Below are 24,409 nucleotides of genomic sequence, written 5' to 3' on the forward strand. Positions count from 1 at the left end.
CTGATCAGATTTCAGTGGTCCAAGGTCACAGTGACCATATATGATATACTTGGAGGAAGGACTCGAACGCAGAGTTAGGAGAGAGCTGATTCAGCTTGGGTGTTTATTTGTCAAACAAATACAATAAACTGGAGAACAGAGGGTGCCTCAAAAAAGAGGGAATGATTACAAAACTTACAAATAAAAATCCTACCTTCTGTGAGGGGATAAGGGAAAAAAAGAAAACAACACTTAACTAAGATCTACTCCGAAGAGGGAAAAAGCTACGAAAATGAGTTACAAATCAAATCTCCTCCTGAGAGGGAATAAATTACCAACATTAACTTAAACAAAAACTCCTACAATGAGGGATCAGCTATAATACGTTACAAGAAAGTAAATCTCCTAAGAGGGAAAAAACTATCAACCTATACTAAAATAAAATTCCTACAACACTTCTAATATATATAAACAAAAATCACCTCTGAAGAGGGACAAGATCTAATGATAAACTAAACTATGCTAAACATAGAAGCTATGAAAACTATGAGGCAAAAGGCCAACAAAAAACACTCTTAACGAGGCAACCGACTGTGACTATGGATCTTACTCGAGACAAAAAGGCTGGTGATGCAATAGGACAAGACACACTGGCACAGGACCAAGGGGACACGCAGACTATAAGCACACATGGAGGTAATGGGAAACAGGTGAGTATAATCAGGATCGGGGAAGACAATCAGACCAAGGTACAAGAGGAAGGTTACTTTTTCAAAATAAAACAGGAAGTCACAATACAAACATGGAGACAGGACAAAAACTTAACTTGATTTTACTGTGGTGTGACAATACCCATGTGAAACCCATGTGATCACCACATGTGCTACCATTCATTCTACACATGCTCAATATGTTGCAACATATTTTTTTGTAAGGAACAGTCGAACACTGATTTCACTCTTTTGTTGTTGTAAACAGTGAATATGAAAGATGGTTCCAAAAAAGCATTTGATATACATATTGAGAGAGAGAGACATAAACCTATATCATTGTTTCTCAAACTTTTTCAGACTAAGGACCACTTAACGCATAAAAAAACACTCATGGACCACCTAACTCAAAATAGTGCCAAAATGTATTGTAACGGACTGATAGTTCTGTGTTGTTCACTGTTGTCACTGTTATCTGTGATTGTGTTGTGTTCAGCTGTTTGGTGTCGTTGTTGCTGAAGCAGTGTGTTTTCCCACATCATTGAACGTATCCATCAACAGAGTGAGCGTGGAGAGAGTGGCTTCATTCAGGTACATGGGGACACACATCACTGAGGACCTCACCTGTTCAGCCACTCTCCACTTCCTGCGGGTGCTGCGGAGGAACCATCTGGAGGAGAAACTGCTGGTGTCCTTTTACTGGTCCACCATAGAGCGGGTGTTGATGTACTGTGCCACGGTGTGGTTCACCGCCTGCTCGGCTGCAGACAGGAGGGCTCTGCAAAGGATTACCAGGGCTGCAGAGAGGATCACTAGTTCCCCTCTACCTCCCGTGGAAGACATTGCCAGCTACCGCTGTCTCAGCAGAGCGCAGAGAATCTCCAGGGACACTTTCCACCCTGGCCATGGACTGTTTAACCTGATGCCGTCCATGGGCTGTCATATCACTGAACTCAATAAAATAACTCCTATATAATCCAACCGTAACTACCTACTTTGTACTACAATCAACCACAACTACCTCCTCTTGCACCTCTATTTGCACTATTTTGTATAGTTTTTAATGTCCTGTAAACATGTTTATTTTATTGTTATATTGGATTTCTTTTTTTACAAGAGCCTGGACAGTTATTTTTTTAAAGCTTTGGATAACATGCCCAGAAACACGAAAAATTTGTCAAAGAGCAACCCTGTAAGTGAGGAAGAGCTAAGTGCTACACCCGAGACACCGAGCATGGATGTTAGCTCAGGCTCTATAGAACCGGGTATTGTTCAAGCCCTGGACAGAATAACTAATAACCTTACTAAGGTAATTGACATCTCGAGATGCGCTAACTCGCATCTCGAGAAGCAAGTGCATGTTATGTGAGAGCACATAGACGATATCGACAACCGAGGGGGCGTAGGTGCAATGTATGTGTAGTTGGCGTGCCCGAAGGCTCAGAAGGCTTGGATTCAGTGAAATTCTTCGAGAAGTAGATCCCTGAGTACCTCCGTATGGATACAAAAGCAGGACAGCTGAAGCTTGATCGGGCACACCAGTCCTTAGCACCAAAACCCGGCACCAGTCAACGTCCCAGGCCGCTGATAGTGAAGTTTCATAACTTTACCGATAAACAGCACGTGATGGAGGCAGCTCGTTGGCTTGGACCCCGCCGGTCTAACCAGGATGACTCTGCCGCCGCAGGACCCAGAGTCTCCTTCTATAATGACTATTCAGCTGAGGTGGTCCGGAGACGAAAGGCTTTTGATGACATAAAGGCGCTGAGGAAAATGAACATGGACTACGAGTTACTCTACCCAGCTACTCTGAAGGTGACAGTAAACGGGACGCAGAAGAGATTCGACACCCCGAAGGAAGCCGCTGCGCTCCTAAACTCACTGGAACATAGACGTGAGGACACTGCTTCCCAGTGATATGTCTGTTAGCTAGCCTATAGCTCCATGTTATCTGATTTCATCCATACACATTACGTGAGTATGTTCTGATTGCTCCTCATCTGCACTATGTGCGTATAACATCTTACGTTTATGCATATCAGACAATTTTGTCTATGCACCAAGTTATGGCCACCGTGAGCAAACTTAAGTTTTTGTTTATTCTATGTGTGAAGGTCAGGGGAGAACAGGGTGCAGCGTCATTCATTTATTACTGACAGATCTGTTTCTTTTTCTTTTTTATTATGAGGCTTGTACAGAGGGAATGGTGGGGAAGAGGTTCAAAGGGCCCTTCAGGTTAGGTAGCAGGGATAGCCCCATTGTATTTGGGCTTTTTTTGTTTTTGTATAATAGTTCCTGTTCAGATTTGTTTTTCTCCCAGCTCAGTGACTGTTTTTACTGTAATAAGCGGTTTCAGATTTTTGCTTTCAGTGAGTCATATATCTATATAGAGGGTTTACTTAAATGGTATGGCAGGTAATAAACTACGCTTGTGTACATGGAATGTAAGAGGGGTACATAGTCCAATTAAAAGAAGGAAAATACTCACCTCTCTGAAAAAAGAAAACATTGATATTGCACTTTTACAGGAAACACATTTGGATGATGTAGAACATCTGAAAGCAGGAAGGGTATAGTTGAGCAGGTATTTTTCTCCTCATTTACCTCAAGAAGTAGAGGGGTGGCAATTCTTGTGAGAAAGAATCTTCCTTTTTCATTGATAGAATGTGTTAAAGACAAAAGTGGTAGGTATGTTATAATCAAGGGGGTTCTACAAGGTACAGTTATTTCCATACTGAATATCTATTACCCCCCTGCTCACCCATCAGATTTTATAACTAAAGCATTCCTGGATTTGTCGGAGCTTCAGTCAGATATTTCCATAGTGGGTGGAGATTTTAATTGTATACTGAATCCCCTTATTGACAAACTCCCACACAAAGTTTCACCTCTTTCTTCACAAGCTAAATCACTCAATTCTATATGTGAAGATTTAGAATTTGTTGATGTATGGAGGAGGACAATTCATCCTCTGGGTAAAGAGTACACTTTCTTTTCTGCACCCCATAAATGTCATACTAGGATCGATTTTTTTTTCCTGGGTTCTCCTTACACTCAATTTTATCTTGTGCAATAGGCAGTAATGTCATCTCAGATCATGCCAATGTAGTGCTGGATCTCTCTCTTTTAAGGGTATAGGAAACAGAGTAAAATACTGGAGACTGACTACTACTATTTTAAAGGACCATACCTTCGTATCCTATTTCAATACTGAGTTTAGATACTTTCTGTCTATTAACTCTCAGTCAACAGATAACCCTGCCCTCCTGTGGGAAACTATCAAGGCATATACCAGAGGGATTATTAATTCATTTTCAGCCAGCACACGGCGGGAAAAACTGAGGACCAAAATTTGTTAATGACTGAACTTAAAACAAAAGAAAGAACCTATGTTAACTCTCCAACTCCGGCTTTGTGGCGAGATATATCTGCAGTTAGATCAACTTTAGGTAACCTCCTTACGCAAGATGAAGAGACCAAACTTAAATTTACTAGACAAAGATTTTATGAACATGGGAATAAACCCGGAAAGTATTTAGCATACCTTACCAAAAGAAGATCTGAATCACAATCTATTGCAGCCATTTGTGACGCTCAGAACAATCGCATATATGATAATAAGTTCATAAATGAGACCTTCAAATAATTTTATTGTAGACTGTATGCATCTGAACAACCATGTGACGCACTTGACTTAATGGAGAATTTCTTTTCCCAGCTTAGCTTGCCTACTATATCTACTGAGCAGCAAACCAATGTTAACGCTCCCATTTCCAGAGAGGAAGTATTGAATGCTATAAAAACCTTACAAAACGGAAAAGCCCCTGGACCTGATGGGTTTGGTAGTGAGTTCTATAAAGAATTTGGTGATTTATTAGTAAACCCATTACTTGACATGTTTAATCATTCTTTTTTGCATAATACATTACCTCAGACTCTAAGAGAAGCAAATATTTCTCTCATACTGAAAAAGGGGAAGTGCGTGGAGTCCTGTTCCTCTTATAGACCGATAGCTCTTCTTAATGTGGAACGGAAGAAACTTTCAAAAATCCTAGCTACTCGGCTTGAAGACCTCCTGCCTAAAATTATAAAAGAAGATCAAACAGGTTTTATGAAAGGTCGTAACTACTGTAACAATGTCAGGCGCCTTCTCAATATAATTCAGGCTTTCCAGCAAATAGATATTGATGGTCTAGTGCTTTCTCTAGATGCTGAGAAAGCCTTTGACCGAGTAGAATGGGCTTATTTATTTTATGCTTTAAACAAATTTGGTCTTGGGCATAATTTCATTAGGTGGGTCAAAATTCTGTATGATAGTCCTCAGGCGGCTATTTTGACTAATGGGCTTAAATCACACAGTTTTCCTTTGTATAGAGGAACGAGGCAAGGCTGCTCCCTGTCACCCCTCTTATTTGCCATTGCCATTGAACCGTTAGCGGAGGCCATAAGGATGGTACCTGCTATACAGGGTTTGCTAGTTGAGCACAAGATAAGTCTGTATGCAGATGATGTTTTGGTATTTATATCCATCCGGAGACATCAATACCAGCTCTACTTAACATTATTGATCTATTTAGCAAATTTTCTGGATATAAAATTAATTTGACCAAGTCGGAAGCCATGCCACTTGGGAGCCTCAATTCAATACCAGCTGCCTTGACTTCTTTTCCCTTTAAGTTGTCTCCTGCAGGTTTTATATCTTTAGGTGTATTCATAACTCCTAAATTTAAACAAATGTATAAAGCCAATTTTGTTCCCTTGTTCGAGAAGGTGAGGCAGGATTTGGAGCGATGGAACTCTTTGCCTCTCTCCTGGCTAGGACGTATATCCTTGGTTAAAATGAATGTATTACCTCGATTGTTATATCCAATCCAAATGATTCCGGTCATATTTTCAAATAGGGTGATAAAAGACCTGAATGGCTGGCTAAGTTCTTTTATATGGAGAAAGTGCAGACCAAAACTTAAGATGGCTGCCGAGCTCTGTAGGGGGTCTAGATTTACCAAATATCAGAACATATCAGCTATGTACTCACATGAGGTATGTTTATGACTAGGTCGTAAGCAACTCAAACTCTATTTGGTTGGGTGTTGAAGCTTCCCTTTCAAGGTATCCACTAAGGGACTTACTGCTTTTTAAGAAATTTAAAAATATCAGACTGAGTTGCAATAATCCGGTTACACTTAATACAGTTAAGGCCTGGCGATTAGTGTGTCGACTTGAGGGAAGGTCAAAGTTCACATCTGTTTTCACCCCTATTGTGAATAATCCCGATTTCCAGCCTGGGATGGTTGATACTGGTTTTGAACAGTGGAGAGTTAATGGCGTTCATAGATTGAAGGACCTACTCTCTGGTAATGTAGTTATGACATTTGAACAAATGATAGAGAAATATTCTATCCCCAGACGTGCCTTCGGTATTTGCAGATAAGGCACTAAGTCTTGCACAGTTCTACGTTAGTTGAGAACCATGAAAGCTCTCTGGTTGAGAAATTATTATTTTTAACAGGTAGAGAGGTATCCGTAAATTTAATAAAGTATGTAATGTAAGTAATGTATCTCACGACCCCGAATAGGTTGCAGAAGTTTAAAGGCACATGGGAGAAGGAGCTAAATATTATAATTGATGATGAAGAATGGAAGGATGTCTGGAGACATGCTAAATCAATTTCAGTTTGCAATCGTGCCCAAGCAATACAATTAAAAATTATACCGAGAATGCACATATCCCCCGCAGACATTATTTCAATCCTACTCTCTCACCCACGTGCCTTAAATGCAAGATAGAAACTGGTACCCTAACTCATTGTTTTTGGTCATGTCGGAAACTGCAAATGTATTGGTCCAATGTATTATCTGAAATGGAGAAGATATTTGGTTTAAAACTGGGGATGGACCCTGTGTCTCTTATACTGGGCCTCCCAAATCAACGTTTAACATCAAAACATAATAAGAGGCTGTATTGTATTCTTACTTATGCAGCGAGGAAGAATATTTTGTTGAAATGGATCAATGAAAGAGTAACAACTGTTCAAGGCAGGCAGGGAGTAGTGTTTGATCTAGTGCCATTAGAGTACCTTACATGCATATTACATTTAAAAACAGACCAATTCTATAAAGTTTTGGCTTCGGCAAAACCTTCACAAATTGGATAAAACTTTATATGAAACTGCAGAAAGCAGAATAAAGTACAATGGGCATCTAACAGAGAGATTCAATGTAAAAAGATCTGTAAGGCAAGGCTGCCCACTGTCTGCACTTTTATACTGCCTGGTAGCCGAACCACTTGCATGTTTAACAAATAATGAAAAAACATTGAAGGAATCAAAACCCCATTAGGGAGAGAAATAAAAATAATCCAGTACGCAGATGATATAAACATCTGTGTCTCAACAGAAAAATGAGTAGAAAAGGTGCTGGAGCAAGTAAATAAATAGGAGTGTGCCTCTGGAGCAAAAGTAAATACAAATAAATCAGAAATAATGATTTTCAAAAGATCAAAAATACCAGAAGATTACTGGGGTTTCAAAATTGTGGAGGCAGACAGAAGGATTCTAGGAATTAATATGGGTAAAGACAAAAACCAAACAAATAATAAAACCTGGAAAGAAGTTATAGAAAAAATGAAAAACATTTTAAACCTGTGGTATGCAAGAAGCCTCGACTTGAAAGGAAAGGTAATAGTGGTAAATCCCTTGATACTGTCCAAAATTAATCACATCTTGGGGTCTTGTGAGCTGCCCGCTTGGGCTCTAAAAGAGATAAATAGTGCAGTCTCCTCTTTTCTTTGGAGGGGAAAGGGAAATTCAATTGCTCGCAAGACATTAATTGCTTATAAAAGGGAGGGGGGCTAAGCTTTGATTGACGTCAGTGCCAAAAGAGATGCATTGAGCGTGAAATAAATAGGCAAATATTTAGACCCAACAAGGCAACTGCCCTGGAAAGATTTCCTGACGGGCCTCCTGGCAGAGTACGGAGAAAAGAGCATGTATAACCTGTTTCCTTTCTCTCCGGGAAATGTCCAGGCGGGCTTGTCAGGTTTCTACAGGGAAGTGCTGGAGGCTTGGGACAAGATTCTGCCCTACCTCAGACCTGACTGTAAAGGAAAAGAGCATGTGCTGAAATTACCTTTCCTGTCGAGCCCTTTTATTACATGGAAAAGCAAACCCCTATTGAGTAGTCACCTTAGAGAGGCGGGACGTAAACGTAATGAGTGTATGCAAAAATGTTGTGTTTGACACAGAAAGGGTGATAGAAAAATTCAAATCTAAAAAAATGATGTATAGGAGAAAATACATAAAGGATTTGGGGACAAAAGTTGAGAACTACATTAAAAAAACATGGGGCAAAGAAATAAAAAACAACCACAGTGCAGGATAATACCGTGAGTTTTCTCCTGTGTCTAGATGGTAAATCAAAACCAATACAACAAATCAAAACCAAAACTTTATACAACATACTAATAGCTGAACTTATCCAAAAACCGTCAGCTGAACAAACATGGTCCAAAACCTTTCACACAAAATCTACACAACATATGGATAAACTTAGATCTTAAATGCATTCTCCCAGTCATTTTTAACACAGATTTCAAAATAATTTTCACGAGCATTGTCCTGCACGAAGTACACAAAGATACATTTTCAAGAGTATGTACTGTATGTGGAATAGAAGAGTAAAATCTAGAACATATGTTTTTGAACTGTACCGCGCTCAGAGCTTTTAGAAAATACATATATAAACTGCTGAATGAAAAATGCCATCCGACGGGAGTAGACGAACCACATTGGGACTGGACTTAGTTGTTTGGCCTCCCTAAGGGAGAAAAGGGACTTAAAAATACTCAACCAAACACTGTTTTGGCTTTTGCAAGGCAAGCAGCCCTCCTACGGAGAAACTACGCCATTCATGAAGGAAAGAAAGTGGACATAAAATCCCTATGAGAGTGAGCATTCATCAGATTTGTTTCTAATCAAAACACTATTTTATTCATCTTTTATTAACATATCATTTTCAAATTTTCTTATTTGGAGAGAGCGATGAAAGAGCAGGGAGTTTACTCTGCATCAGGGAAAAAACTGGATATGAAACACTGACAATATTGCTGAAGGTCATTTTTGAATTGTAATGATTTTTTTCTTGCAATGATATATATATGTGTGTTTTCTATACAGAACCTTCTGTCTCTTCTCTCGGGAGGTCTGTGACAGAGTCACTTAGACCTAAAAAACTATGCGTCTGTCATCAAGGTAGACAGAACCCGGAAGCACAACCAAAAGTACAGACGGACCGGGAACAGTTAGAAACACAGCCAGAAGCACAGCTGGAGCGGGAACAACCCGTGGGCAGAGACTGAGGAAGGAGACGAATCTCATCTGGATCCTGAGAGACTGGAAAGGTTGGAACTGCTGCAACAAGTTTTGAAAAAAAAAATGGATGAAGGAAACTTTTTAGAGTCTTTTGGTCTGTCTGATTTAGAGTAGGTGGTAGAACAATTGAATCAAATCTCCCCAGCTCCTCTGGTAGATGTAGCTGATGCTAATGTAGGTGAGAACTATCTTCAGCATTTAGAAGACACTCTGCTACGTCTTAATCAAATCACCTCCGAGCCGCAGGCTATTTCTAATACCAAAAATTATTTTCAACCTTTAGAACGTGCCCTCCTACAAGTGAACCAGACCCTATCCTCCTCCTCCTCCCCCTCCACCTCCCCCACCGCTTCCATCTCCTCCGCCTCCACCTCTTCCCCGTCCACCTCCTCCTGCTCACAGTCAAATCAAGCTCCAAATGTAGAGGTAATGGCGAGAAATGTCCAGCATGGTGGAGAGAATGTGAGGGGTCAAGTTGATCCGGCCGCCGAGCCTTCCACCTCCACCTCACCCAACATGGCGAGCGGTTCAACAATCTGGAGCTGAGACGAGTGTTCACTGTGTCCCCTCCCAGAAACATTCCGAATCTTGCTCAATTTTATGATGATGTCAGACGTCATGATGTGATACAGCTCGAGTTGATTGGTGAGAATGTTCAGAATCACGTGGCTGTGGCTGTTGAGGATGAAAGTGGTGACGCTATCCTACCTGCTTTTGAGGGCTTATTAGAGCAGTTAGTACAATCTAACGCTGATATTGCATTAGATGCTAGGTTGGAATTAGTTGTTCAGGTTGTGCATGATCCTAGAGGCGGTGTTAAACGCAAGCTGGAAAAAACTTTAGATTGCAAAATATTACGTATTAATAGATGGCATCTGTACATTGTAGATAATCTAAATGATCAGCTATGCTTTGCCATCAACCTGGCTCATGTGATCGATCCTCTACTAACAGATAATCAGGCCTTAGAACGAGGGAGGGAGTTGCAGAGACTTGCCGGTCTGAGCGATCAGACCCCCGTCGGCTTTAGTGACGTGCGCAAATTTGAAACAATTCTGAACCGTAAAAGAGTTATTTTTTACAGAACCCCAGACCAGCAACCACTCTCTCAATTTGAGACCGCCTTTGCCGATAGATCCAATCCTCTGTTTCTCTTTTTATTCCAGAACCATTATTATGGTATAAAAAACTTCAAAGCCTTTCTCGGGGTTAATTATGTGTGGCGGTGGGGTATGGTTAGGGCGCCAACTGCTGGACAACAGGGAGGAGTGGCTCAGCCGGTGATCCGACAGCTGTGCAGAATCAGGTGATCAGGGCAATCAATAAAAGCATGCTTGTAACCTGGTTCTGCTCTCTTGTAGTAGGCTGGCGTCCTGGGACCAGAGGAGCGGCAGACGCGTGGACGTGTGTGTGGGTTGAAAGACCCAGACAAGATAGCTATCTAGATATATATATGTGTGCGCCATTCTCTCCTCCCGTCCTTCCCCGGAGTGGGCCGAGTATCCCACATTATGTCTGTCATTACTGTTACAAAAGCTACCTGCAACCCTAAGCACACCAATGCAAAGGTCACTGCTTTGTCTGTAATTACCCCGATTGTACTAAGCAGGCACACAAACCTGTAACATGCACCGACTGCAACAGGACATGCCGTACGGCTCTGTGTCTTGACTGGCACAAAGCGTCTAGAGTAAGACCTTCGGGTGAGACAAGCAGCAATATTTGTGAGACCATAAAATAATGTCAGACATGCAAAAAAAATTACTATACATCTCAAAGTAAAGTGGGCCAAGGTCACAAATGCATGCGGCCTAAATGCAACATCTGCGGAGAGAAATTAGTCTCAGGCACTAATGATCATCGCTGCTTCATGCAGCCTCCGACTACGGATCACACTGAGAAATAGATTTTTTATGACTTTGAAACGTTTGTTGTTCAGCAAGATGTGCACAAACCTTTTCTTGTCTGCACCAAAACGATAACTGGCATAAGCTGGTCATTTTACGGATTAAACTGTGTCAGGGACTTTCTCCTGCATTTCAGGAGGCCCATGATCACTGTGTTTGTGGCCCATAATGCTAAAGGTTTTGACAGGTACTTGATCCTAAACACCATGATAGAGATGGGATTGCGACCTTCTCTCATCATGCAGGGTAGTAAAATTCTCTGCTTCCAGGACCCTGATTTCAATTTAAAGTTCATCGACTCTTTGTCGTTCCTCACCATGCGTCCCAGCGCCATGCCCAAGGCGTTAGGTTTTTCTGATTAGACCAAGGGTCATTTCCCTCACGGTTTCAGTTCAGAAAAGAACTTGCAGAATGTGGGGGGGCCTACCCTAAGCCGCAGGATTACTGCTTGGAACGCATGACTCCTCCTCAGCAGGAAGAGTTTTACGAATGGTACAGAGAGGCGAGTCAGGGTACGTTTATCTTTGAGAAAGAAGCTCTGAGGTACTGTAAAATTGACGTTGACATTCTTGCCAAGGGCTGCATCATGTTCAGAAAACAGTTCCTCAATGACACAGGTGTAGATCCTTTCAGTTGCATCACCATCGCTTCAGCCTGCATGAAGGTATTTCTAACCAATTTCCTCCCTCCTAAAACTCTAGCTATACCTTCGGCAGATAACTACAAACAACAGACCAAAAGCCACTCCCACGCCTCCATCCAGTGGTTGGAGTGGGTAGCGCGCAGCAATAATATTTTTATCCAGCATGCGTTAAACAGCGGTGAGAAGCAGGTAGGGCCTTACTTTGTTTACAGCTATGCAGAAATAGATGGTGTTGCTTATACTTGGGAGTTTCTGGGTTGCTTTTACCACGGTTGTCCCTCTTGTTTCAATCCCCGCGACACCTGCCCTCTGAGGTGCATCCCCTTTGAGAAGTTGTTCGCGGGGAGTGAGGAGAAAATGCGGGCCTTAAAATCTGTTCGCGGCATCCAGACGGTTGTCCTGTGGGAACACAAATGGACGGCTATACGCACGCAGGTGTTAAAGCCTTTCTCGAGACCTTCCTCCCACCCAAACCTCTGTGCCCTCGTGACGCTCTTTTTCGAGGTAGAATGAGCGCTGTGAGGCTGAGGTACAGGGCAGGGCCTAACGAGACTGTGCACTATGTAGACGTCACTTCTCTGTACCTGTATGTGAACTGCAGCTATGCCTACCCTCAAGGTCACCCTACCACCATCTACAAAGACTTTGATGCCCCTCAAAACTACTTTGGGTTCATTAAAACCACCATCCACCCTCCTAGAGGACTCTTGTTTCCTGTGTTACTACAAATCATCTCATGGTAAATTGGTGTTCACCCTCTGCCATACCTGCGCTGAAATGAACCATCAGACGGGTCCGTGTAGACACGACGAGCAGGCTAGAGCGTTGACGGGAGTGTGGGTTAGCGTTGAAGTCAACAAGGCTGTTGAGGTAGGGTATCGGGTGGGGAAGATTATTGAAGTATGGCACTTTGACCGGCGTAGCGATTCCATTTTTTCGGCTACATGCACACCTTCCTAAAAGAAAAGGTAAGCAGGAGGTCTCAGGCTACCCATCCGAGGCCGTTGATCAGGAGAGCAGAGAAAAGTACATTAGGGACTACAAGCTGCATCAGGGTGTACAGCTAGACGCTGACAAGATTGAGGTGAACCCCGCAAAGAGACAGGTGTCCAAATTGTGTCTCAACAGCTTCTGGGGAAAGTTTGTGCAGAGAAGCAATCTGACTCAGACCACCCTGGTCAGCGATCCTGAAGATTTTTCTCCGCTTCATCTTTTCAGGTCAGTACAGAGTGAAATATTTCAGTTTTCTGAACGACAAAACCGCGATGATTCAGTGGAATTACCACGAGCGGTGTGAGGTAGAGCCAATAATGTCTTCATTGCTGCATTCACCATCACTTATGCCCGTCTCAAACTGTATAGTTACCTGGAACAGGTGCAGGGAAATGTCCTCTACATGGATACTGATAGTCTTATCTATGTAAAAGAAGGGGAAACCCCTCTGAAATTGGGTAACTATCTGCAGCCGCTGGTCCCAAAAGTTACGCATACCAAACTAGAGACAAGAAAAAGGTGGTATTGCATGTTAAAGGTATCACCCAGACCAGAGAATGCTGTAAGCGTGTCAACTTTGACAGCGTCAGGGAGTTGGTGGAGGGTTACATCGAGTGGTCTCGAGAGGGCATGATTGAGACCCCTCAGTATAACATCAGACGTAATAAGAAGGGCTTTGTCTTGAAAAACTCCGGAAAAAGTTTAGAGTGGTGTATGACAAGCGAAGGCTCTTTAGCGACGGTACAACTCTGCCTTTTGGATATTAGTGTAAAATAGGAGGAGGAGAAAAACCAACAATCAGACAGATCAAAAAGAACAAAATGTCACACCTTGCTCACATGGAGGAAGTTCATTTTAATCCCAGATTTGCAGCACCATTTTCATGTATGATTGTGGGACCCAGTGGGTGTGGGAAAACTTATTTTGTAAAAGGTGTCATTGAGAATTGTGAACATGTGTTGAATGTTGTACCTGAAAAATATTGTATGTATTTATACTTCTTTTCAACCCATGTATGCTGAACTGGAGAATGTGAATAAAAAGATTAAGTTTGTTGAAGGACTGCCAGATTCTTTTGATGACACAGAGCTGTTTCCTCCTGATCAGAACCATTTGATCATTTTGTACGATGTTATTTTTCAAGCCTCCGACCACCCTGAAGTAGTCCAAATGTTTACTCAGTATAGACATCATAGAAATATGAGTGTTTATGTTGACGCAAAATGTATTTCACAGGGGTAAACACAGCCTACCATGAGTTTGAACAGAAATTATCTGGTGTTGTTTAAAAACCCTCAGGATAAATTACAGATGAATATATTGGCGCATCAAATCTTCCCATAACAAAAAGCTTTCTTTTTAGAGAGTTTTGAAGATGCAACCAAAGAACCCCGCAGGTATTTAATCATCAATCTCACGCCGTCCTGCCCAGAACCGTACAGGCTGAGGACGGGAATACTTCCTCCACAGTGGCCGGTCATATATGTCCCCAGAACCAAGTAAGTCGTCATCAACATCATCATCAACACCAGCATGTCGGTGCGTATAAGAAGAAATGCAGCCTTAATTAAGGCTCTGTACCATGCCATGCCTTGTAAATGTACACATTCTTGCTCACTCTTCCCCAGACTTCCTCCAAGCTCTGAGTGAGGTTGCACTGAATCTTTTAAAAGGGAACATTCCTCTGTCTTCTCCTCAATTCAAAAAACTGAAAAGATGACGAAAAATTATTAAAGTACTGTCTGATAAAAAGACTAGCCTCAACCATAAACGTCGAACCTTGATGAAACAGTGGGAAGGATTTATTTTACCTTTGCTTTCAGCTGTGGTGCTCATCCTCGGAAATTTAATAGGAGGACTTATGAATAGACAGTGAAGAAAAAGACATGTCTCTGAAAACGTCGCACAAAATGTTTCCGGTCACACTGCTCACTGCTGCAGAAATATCTCATCCTGATGAAACAAGGTCAAAAGGAGGCGCTGAGTGACTTTAACTCTGCAACACGACCAAAGAGACGAGCCGGCGGACCAAGCCCAACCGCAGCATAGCGACCATCTTCCTGACACACTGAGTGAGGTAGTAAAAAGCCTTCCCCCACGCAATTGCAAGAATGCAGAGTACATCATGAAAAAAATATCCAAGAGCAACGTGGCGTGGAATTCAAAAGGTGAATTTATCTGTCAAGGACAAACTATGAAAGGGTCACATATGATTGATTTGTTTAAAAACCTCTCCCTCCCTTATAAAAAATCCCAAACCTCACCACCTAGAGGCCGGATGAGTTTCTTAAATACACTGATGGAGCTCAACATCCCCTTATCCTCTGTGAATAACCCTCGAGCTCGCAAACAATATCGTCACCTCGCCTTTTTTCTCATTAAAGGCTTTATTGATCACATTCAGTCTACAGAGAGTTATTTTCACGAGATACATGATGTCTCATAATTATTTAAGATAATTCACAGTCTGTAACATTGATTAAACATTTGTAAAGAACAACTTCCGTGGTTAAAACATCTGGAGCTTCGATTTCTGATACACCTTCGATATTTCTCCACAAAGTGTGATACAGTCTGATCATTTTTTAGCACATCGTCGTCATACAGAAACAGAACTTGTTCAAAGGATAATCCGCAGGCCCTATGGCTGAGATAATAAATGCAGTGTTGAAAATTGAAGGGTGACAGGTCTCTTCTCCCGGTGAAAGCTTCATGGTGCACCATACCCAAAACTATATACTGTATTTCGGCATAGCCCCTGGAAAGAGATTCTCTTGGCTGCATATCCTAGAGTTTTCTGGGATAGAGTATGTCTTCACGTTGACGTGTGAGATGGGGTAGAGTGCATTCCCCTTCATTAAGGCTGCTGCATGACCCAATCGCACGACTGGGGACAGACGCTTTTTTGACAAACAAAGAGGCCCCCGAGTATTTTCGAAACACTCTTGTGTTTAACCCTCTATTAGGACTGTTGACATTCACTATAGAATTCATAGCCTCAGGGGTATCTTTGTAAAAAAGACTGGCGGAGAACTGACTGGCGAGCGTATCTCATGGTAGGTATCTCATGGTACCAAGACATGGTAGGGGCGTGTGATTGTGAGATCAATCTATCCCCCAAAATAATATTGCATTGATCGAAAATTGTATTCAGAGGGTAATTGATGAGATCCACCGCTGCATCGTTGGACAAACTGTACTGTCCGCGTTGGTGATTTTCACACGGACATGCAGCAAGATGTCGTTCAGATCCAGATACTTTTCACAGTCTCTGGGGATAAAAATTCGAACGGACCGACGTCTGTGATAGCCGATACAGGGGAAATTTCGGTGTAGATTTTATCTTCGATGGAAAGCTGCGTCATAGGCGCTGTAAATAAATCCAGCGCAGCGAGGGTACATTCTGCGGATTTCTGATGTAACAGAGCCATGATTTTAAAGAGTTTGAATGTTCAAACAGAATTAAAATATGTCAGAGCTCTGGGGAGACTTCCTCTTTGCCTGCCTGCTTCTTGCGAATGATTTCCTCTTTTACTCACAGAGCGTTTTTTTAGAGGTGGTTGAGCTACAGTCACAAGGAGGTCGTCGCCTCTGTCTGTGCCAGGACCATAATTCCCCCCGATCACTCTTGTTTCTGAGTGCCGTTGACAATTTTCCCATCGTACGGCTGAACACGTCCGAAGCAATGCTGCTAGCAGCTTATTTGAGATGAGGTTTAGCTATCGCAAAACCTTTCTTCACCAGGGGGGATACAAAATGAAACAATTTTGAAGATATAGAGCCTAAACCACAACCGTACATGACGGGAGCTCCATAAAATCCAGGTAAATTTCCTCCCATCTCATAATAATGTACAAATCGGTGAGGATCCTCCCTCAAGTCTACTCGAGTCATTTTTTAGTTTTTTCCTAGTTTCTTAGGCCGATGCGTCACATATCTTGATTCCTATCTATGATTCTTCGTATCTGATGTCCGCCACGCCCGTCAGTGGTGAGTCAGCGTCACAGGGTCAGATGATACTGAATGATGTCCTATATCAGACAGCTTATATATATTATATATATTATAATATATATATATGCCGGTTTTCAGACTTTGGTCTAAAGTGAAGCGTCACAATAGACTTACCGTAGGTAAAATCTATCAGTTTGTTTTGATCCGATTTTATTTCAATTTTAATGTTTTCAATATGTTGCTTGGCTACCAGTAAATAATAAGCCGGGTTGAAATGCTGGGTACTGACTTCGCCGAACGTTCCCTTAACACTGATCGCTCTCAAGAGCGGTGCATAAGCGTCACCGACCAGCTGTGGATGTACTACGTCGCTATAACAGTACAAAGATAAAACCCAGCCTTTATATCAGTGGGGTAGTGAGCCAGCTTTTGATCAAACTTGAACCATTCTCCCGACTTTAGACCCATCATGTAAGTGGTGAGTCCCTTATAGAGTACGTGCGTCTGACCTCCAGCCTGAAAATCAGATCTTTTCTGAATGTTGCTATACACTAGATAAATATCAGAATTAATTCTTCTAAAATGACTATGCATCATTAACCTGAACTCTTTTATGTCGCTGTAATATCCCTCTGTAAACATTTGACGATGTATCTCACACTCTGTTGCCGGATGTTTGGGAAATTCCCTCCAGTAAAAATAGGCGTCATTCTCATGTATGGTATACCAACTGTAGGGGTATGAAATCTCTGTCAAGGCAACCTCCCACTGTCCTTCTAAATCGATATGCTGCGCTAAATCTACACGGTAACTGGAACTCGTTTTATCTTTGAAAACATGGCGGCTGGCGTTGGAGGGTAGGGTCAAGTAAAACCCAACACCCTTTGACCCCTACATGATGGAATGATGCTCTCGGCAAGCGCACAGTAATTCTTATACATTGATTATTTCAGATGCCTTGACCCAGCTATTGAATTTCTCAGGCCAGTTTTTCCGGCGTACAAAAACCTGTTTTCTACCCTTGACGGTACGCTGTTTCAACATTTCCTCTACGTGATACACCCTGTCTTTTGCCATGTTGACTTTTTGCAACTTGGCCTCATAAAAGGAGCCCTTGATAGGCTCTCTGTCATAATCTTGGAGTTTTTACACAGGGGGAGTACGAGGAATGCAGGCCTCCACCTTAAACACTTAATCTGTAAAACTCTGTTCATATTTTTTATCAAACACCCCTCTGACCTTGGATAATCTGACAAGATCACCCTTTTTAAATTTCATCTGCACCGCATCTCGGTGTCGGGCAGGAAACGTACCGTACAGTTTTTGAAACACTTGAGAGGCGTTCTTGGAGGTCACCTGCATAGGCGTCATTTTTATGCTTTTATGAAAGCTGTGATTGTAGCTTTTCACCAAATCCTGTAAAACGTCAAGGTTTTGCCTTGTGTTGTTAGCTGTAAAATATCTCCACATTTTAGTTTTTAATGTAAGGTTAAACCTTTCAATAACAGATGCCTTCAGAATGCTGGCTGTGGCAAAATGTACGATGCCATGTTTCTTCATCAAAGCGTCAACACTCTTGTTGAAAAACTCTTTACCGGCATCCGTTTGTAGCTTTTCCGGGATCTGACTGTCTTGGAAGATCGATACAAAGGCCTCCACCACCTCCTTAGTGGTTGTTCTCTTCAAAACACGTACGTATGCTTTTTTTGAAAATACATCTATGACCGTCAATAAATATTTAAACCCCTCGTTATGTTCCACCAGGGCTTGCATGTCACGAAGATCGGCTTGAAATTGGTTTAAAGGCCTAGGGACAAAAACTCTGTTTTCCGAAAATGTATTCTGGCTGGTTTATGCAGAGTGTAGGTATCCTGCTCTTATAAAAAATCTTTAATATTTTTCACACTGATTTTATCTCCCATTTCAGAAAATCCATGTCTCTTGGATCCCATTTCATCTACTTCTCCAAAACTAGCTGGATGGGCTGGGTTGTAATACACTCTTTTCATGACCCGTCTCACCGCCATCCTGCTTGCAACAAACTCTCAGGGTTTACTGGAAGACACACCACACTGGACTGCTTCTTTATTTCTTTTTTTTCTTTTTTATTGATTTGATTGTCTTAAGATACAAAACTGGAGTAAGATACATCAAAAGTTAAGATACATAAATGATAAGGAAACAAGGAGATGACTAGTCTTTAATCATCTTTAAAGCCTGAACTAATACACTGTGATCTAGGCTTGTTTGAAGAATGTTGTGTAATCTCATCAATTCACCCAGGATATTCACAGACGTGTTATTCTGCAAATGAAATATCAGTACATCCACAAACAAGATGTACAAAGTAAACAAATGATAGGGTGATATCACAAAAGAGTCCTTCATCCATTCTTGAATAATTTTTTCAAAGCTCTCTGACAAATCAGATGCACTCGTACGCTGTACCATGACTTCCAAGCTGCATGTCCAGCGTGAGAACGGACTCTGTCCATAATGTTGCTTAGTCGACTGATTTCTGTCACTGTTGTGACAGCGTCTCTTTCTGTTGAAACTCCGGATCTCTATCAGATGGGTGATGATCATCCGGTCCTCTACATAGGTTACAATTTTTCTCCAATAATTTCCCATTTAAAAACAAAGACGGACACAGCTGGAAAAAACGTATTCGCCTCTCCAGGTCGCTGTCACCATTCTCAGTACTTGTAATTTGACTACGTCCTCGCCAATTAGCTCATCGTGCATGCTTGTGATGGGATCCTGGATGTTACTTGCAAATTTGAACTTTTAACTCCTGTAGTAAAGTCTGCGCCACAGTTTTGACTCTGCCGTCATCCTCTCGGATCCTGCGTGCAGTCAGGAGACACTGGATGGAAGGAATGAAGTGAGGGGTGAGAAGCATCTTCATTAGCCGTGAAAGTAGGTCTGGTAGGAGCCATCTTCCACATCTTCCACACATGGGTGTTGCACTGCATGCGTCGAGAGTTGCGAAGGGTGATGTGGAGCAGGTGGATGACGGCTGATTTTACACCGGTGAAGAAAGCCGACGACACCATGCCATCGATCTTGTCAGCCATGTTTTTGGGGTCTGCGGGAGAAGGAGCCGGTGAAGATGGTGGTGCCAAGATGTTAGGCGAGGAGGAGCGCTGAGACTCCCCATCTTCTCCAATTTCCTCCATTTTCTCTTTCCATGCAGCTACCGGCAGGTCTAACAGTGTCTGGAACACACCGCACTCTGAATTAAAACTCTCCAGGATAAAGTAATCCATAGGTTCTCTCTCTCTGAATGTCCAGAGAGTGGCGCGTAAAGAACCAGCGACTGGAGGGACAGGTTCTAGATAGCCAGACCACTTTGAAAGTGGTCTCGACCTCCAATCTGGGCTGTTTGGTGGCTACAGGGACTTCTTGATCCAGGGGAGACTCTGTCAGGCTGAATAAAGTGTCGTGATTCGGTATCACCAGTCTCAGCACTGCCTAGTCGTTGGAACTCAGCATCCCTACAGCACTCAGAGGCCAGTGTGTTTCATCATCATTCCTCTGATACAACCACAGCTCATCCATCTCGTACTTGAACACATACGTTTCTGTCATTCTCAGATGCGCACTTGTTTTAAAGGAATCGTACAAAGTGATTTCACACGCCCCCTTTCTCTCATTGGCTGTTTTGCCAATTTATTTTTTTATTTTTCTGCATCATTTGACCTATTTGGGCCTCTGTCTGTGGAGAGAGGCAATACCTCATATACAGATAACTTCGGGAATACAGAGAGAGGGCTTCATCTTCTGCATAATAAAGCACACTTTGATCTATTGTTTAGGAAAACTGTTTTAAGTGTCATATGTCTGTCCCTTCACTTGTCATGTGTCCAAAGTCATCCCCTTTCCTCACCCCTCCCATCCTTAATGTATAAAACCTCAGTCACTCACTTTGTTTAGTCAGGGCAACATTGAGTCTTATACTTTCTCTATCTGTTAATTGTTTTCCTTCCTTGCGCAAAGAAATCAAGATACGGTCTGTGGTTCTTTTTTTACTCTCTCATTAAGATATTAGGACAAAATATTCACAACACTGTGTGGATGTGCAAATTGTGTAATTATTCCTAATATATATTTGTAAATATTACTCTAAAATCTGTATTGTACTTTGGACAGGTGATAATGAAGAAGACATTGAATATCTTCCCTGGACAACAGACAGTATCCTTCAGGAAGGGTCCATCTGGAGATCTGCGACAGGATCCCAGTGATGAGGCCATGAGGATCAAAAACAATCCCTCCCTTCAGGACAAGTCTGCCCCTCAGAGTCACCAGACGTCGGCTACACCATCTTCCTCGTGAAAAAGGTTGAAGAGGAGGAGGAGAGAGAGGGGACCTTCAAGCCCCAGGGACATGCCAAGGAGAGCCTCCTGTCATTTCTGGACTATACAAGTAGCTTCCAGGACATCATGGACCTGCGGGCGTACCTGTCCTCCAGGAAGCCTTCCTCACCAGTGGCATCTGAGGGGGACAACATCGTGGGCTTTGGAGCCAGGGCCAAAGACACTTGGAGGAAGATCTTGGAACAAGAGCTGACGGCTATGCTGCATTTATCCTGGGTGTAAAGTGCGTCAAGAACAGTAAAATGTACAACTTCTGAGCCAACAAAGGGCTGAGACCTGTCCACCCCCTGCAGAAGTCCCCACAACATTAGCCTCCACCTCGCTGGCATCTACCACACTTGGTGAATATGCACACTAGAAATAGAAATATAGTTTTTATGTCTGCATTAAATGTACCTAACAATTGATTAATGTGACCGTTCAATCTCCTAGTGATGGAAGAGGACGTTGAGCTGGAGAAAGAAATGCTACATCTATCGCCATCTCAATATAACATTGAACCAAGTAGGTGGATCGAGTGTATTAAACAGTTTGACATTTAAAATGACTTCCATCAAAAGTTTATTTATTGATGATAACAGTCTCACATCCTTTGTGCTTTCAGGGCCTTCAGCAGTACTACCCAAAGTCCCAACAGGTTTTTCTCCCCCTGAGTGGAATAAGAGTGCTGTGTTGTCCGCAGACTTGACCATCCATGAATATCCCATTGGTCAACGCGTGTGATGTTTCGGCCATGTTCTGGCCTGTTCTGATGTGTGCCTTTTTATCTTGTTCGTTGTTCTGGCCATGTTCCGGCCTGTTCTGATGCCTGTGTTCTCCCATGAATTTAAGGAACACATGTGTCAGCAACGGTGGTAAGTGTTTTTTGATTTCTGCATGCTTTTTTTTGACTGTTATTCAAGCATTTGGCATGTATGAAACAGTAGATTTGATATTCAATCTTAGATATAGCTTGGCATGCAACATCTTTGATAAACAGATGGTTTGTTTTCTATTATATTGTATTGTAGCTCAATGTTGTAATGCCGCTCCCGCCGTGCATGTAAAGACAGATTTACGGTGTCAGAAAAATGACGCAAAGGTTTCTTTACAGCACCAAGAGCTATGGCAACAACTGCCACTGTGTCCAGATGTGGCGAGACGGTTGAACCCACTCGGATTGCTTCAGAAAAAGGTGATGGTATTTATTTACCTCTTACTTAAAAGTACCCTGAATGTGTACAAATTGTGAGATTGTTTTATTTATTTATTTTTCTTCATTTGATTCCATCGCCACAGCCAAAACCACCTTGCCAGTCCCTCCTCAGCTCCTTGCTATTGCTGCTCAACTTGGAATAGAACAAACACCTAATGTGCAGAGCCAAAGTAAGAAACAAATTAACATTGTCAGACCTAGTATTAATAGTGTCCTGTAATGTTATCTAATAATGACATCGGGTAACTGTTAAATTGAATTATCTTTTGATTTCAAAGCACATGGACAGCTTGTGCCGCAGGGATCATCTGTAGAGCTCGCGAATAAAGCGGATCCATCTCTTTCGGAAGGTAAATATTCAATTAATATTATGAAAGAGAAGAGCTCAATCGTGTGTTCATTTTTTTTATGTGTTCATTTTTTTGTATTCCTTGTCCTAGATGCTTCATCGCAGAATGTGGATCCTGTGGAGGCACAAGGGGACACCGTCCTTGATGAAGGTAGGATTTTGTTGTCACATTATTTGCATTACATTTAAAATTTGCTCTCAGCCTGAGCTCATAGACACCATCTCTGAACTGCCCTCACCACATTACTTCCATCTTCATCCATTTTTCATTTGGAAGCCAGAGCATGCAATCATGGACAGGGTGAGGAACAACTACAAATTGCCTTGCCTTCATGGTTGTACTAAACCACTGGTAGCTTCTAGTGGCACTGGAAGGCCAGGGGTCATAGTACGTATCACTGGCCAGTACTACATTTTAGCTTCACGACTCACTTGTAAGGTTTGTAAGAAGTACTGGCACGCGGATAAGCCCCAATGGCTGGAGATGTTACCACAGTGCATCAGCGGCATTGTGCCAGCATTCCTGACATTTAAAAAAGCCATCTGTAAATCTGTCATGGATGAGCTCAGACGCAGTGGCAGATCAGCGGACGATATGAGCAAGCAGCTGACAGAGGTGCTTCACCTTAAATATGAAAGAGCTCATTTGGCCTACCTCTCGAGTGTAAAGAACATTAGGGATGGTGAGGCAGGGGTCTATGGTCAGAAAACCATCACTGGGCTTCTTAGACAGGTGGACACTCCTGCTCAGTTTGGAGATTATGCGGATGGCGATGGCTGGTGTGGTGTGTCAATTTCCTCACACTATCTGGTCGACTGCCTGGTTCAGGAGTATAGGAGACAGGGACACCTTCTCACCCTTCTGCTGCAAGGGACTTTTGGATGGGCTTTAAGGGCAGATCACACCCGCAAGGTGGCAAGGAAGGTGGTGTTGTCATCAGGCACCATGTCCTCCTATTCCATCATGAATGAGAACTGGATGATCCTGAGCTGGGTAATGCTGCAGTCTGAGTGTGACCGGTCCCTGAATCCATTGTACGAGGGTCTGGATCGACGCTACACTGCAGCAGGAGTGGAGAAGGCAAACTACCAGTGGGTGGACAGATAAACAGGAGCGGTTCAGATTGTCAGCAAAATATTACATTTCTATTTTTAAAGTATATTTCGGTGTTAGGATGATACAATTTTCAAATTTGCTCAAATTTCAAATTCAGGTTTAAGTGTTTCACTGACACATTTTTTTCTGCAAGAAAAACATTCACAGTCATTCTTTTAAGTTGTATAACATTTATTTTTAATGTGTCAGGGACTGCTGTGCACCATTCAAGATCCTGGACCCGCGTCTCCATGAACACCTCCTATGGGACAGCTGGAGGACCACGGCAGCAATAGAGGCAGAGGCAACATCTGGGAACCTGGCAAACAGCTGTGCATCAAGACACAAGTTTAACAAAGACATAACAATCAAGTTAGACGTGTTTCACTGCATGCACCGTTTTTCCAGGGAGTGCGTGTCAGAGCATCATCCTTTGTACAGTTCCTTCTGCCAGTTTCTCTCAGCTGCATTCTTTGTTGTGGATCAGAGGGACATGGAAAAGTTGAAGGAGGCATATCTCTCCTGCTAATCCCACCAAGCAGCATGTGAGAGAGCACTGCAGGACGAAGGTGCCACAGCTGAGAGAACTGCTGCGGAGAGTAGAAGATGTTCTGCATCATTTCTACTCAATGAAAGATGTCAACGATGTGCTTCTCTTTAAGCCCTCCATGTAAAAGGCATGGACGATTCAGTGTGTCCACATATTGAGAGGCTGTCTGAGCGACCCTGAGGTGGAGGATGGAATCCTCTACAGGTACGGTGGAAGCTTGCAGCTCAACTATAACAAAAGCAAAAAAGCTGCCGTACCTGTTTGGATCCCTGTGAGAGGCACTTC

The 24,409-nt window shown here is 42.5% G+C and overlaps 1 long non-coding RNA gene across 2 annotated transcripts; it reads left to right on the forward strand.

The window, feature by feature from the left end:
* The first annotated feature begins 21,571 nt into the window (after positions 1-21,571).
* On the forward strand, positions 21,572-22,450 carry LOC138407480 (uncharacterized). 2 transcript variants are annotated; one of them, XR_011240895.1, is made up of 4 exons: positions 21,572-21,788; positions 22,028-22,108; positions 22,213-22,299; positions 22,408-22,450. It is a non-coding gene; the product is annotated as an uncharacterized lncRNA (long non-coding RNA). The 2 variants fall into 2 exon arrangements; XR_011240894.1 differs by lacking the exon at positions 21,572-21,788 and having other exon boundaries at positions 21,799-22,108.
* Positions 22,451-24,409: the final 1,959 nt, after the last annotated feature.

The sequence above is a fragment of the Paralichthys olivaceus genome, chromosome 4 (assembly GCF_024713975.1).
Source record: "Paralichthys olivaceus isolate ysfri-2021 chromosome 4, ASM2471397v2, whole genome shotgun sequence".
Taxonomy (NCBI): domain Eukaryota; kingdom Metazoa; phylum Chordata; class Actinopteri; order Pleuronectiformes; family Paralichthyidae; genus Paralichthys; species Paralichthys olivaceus.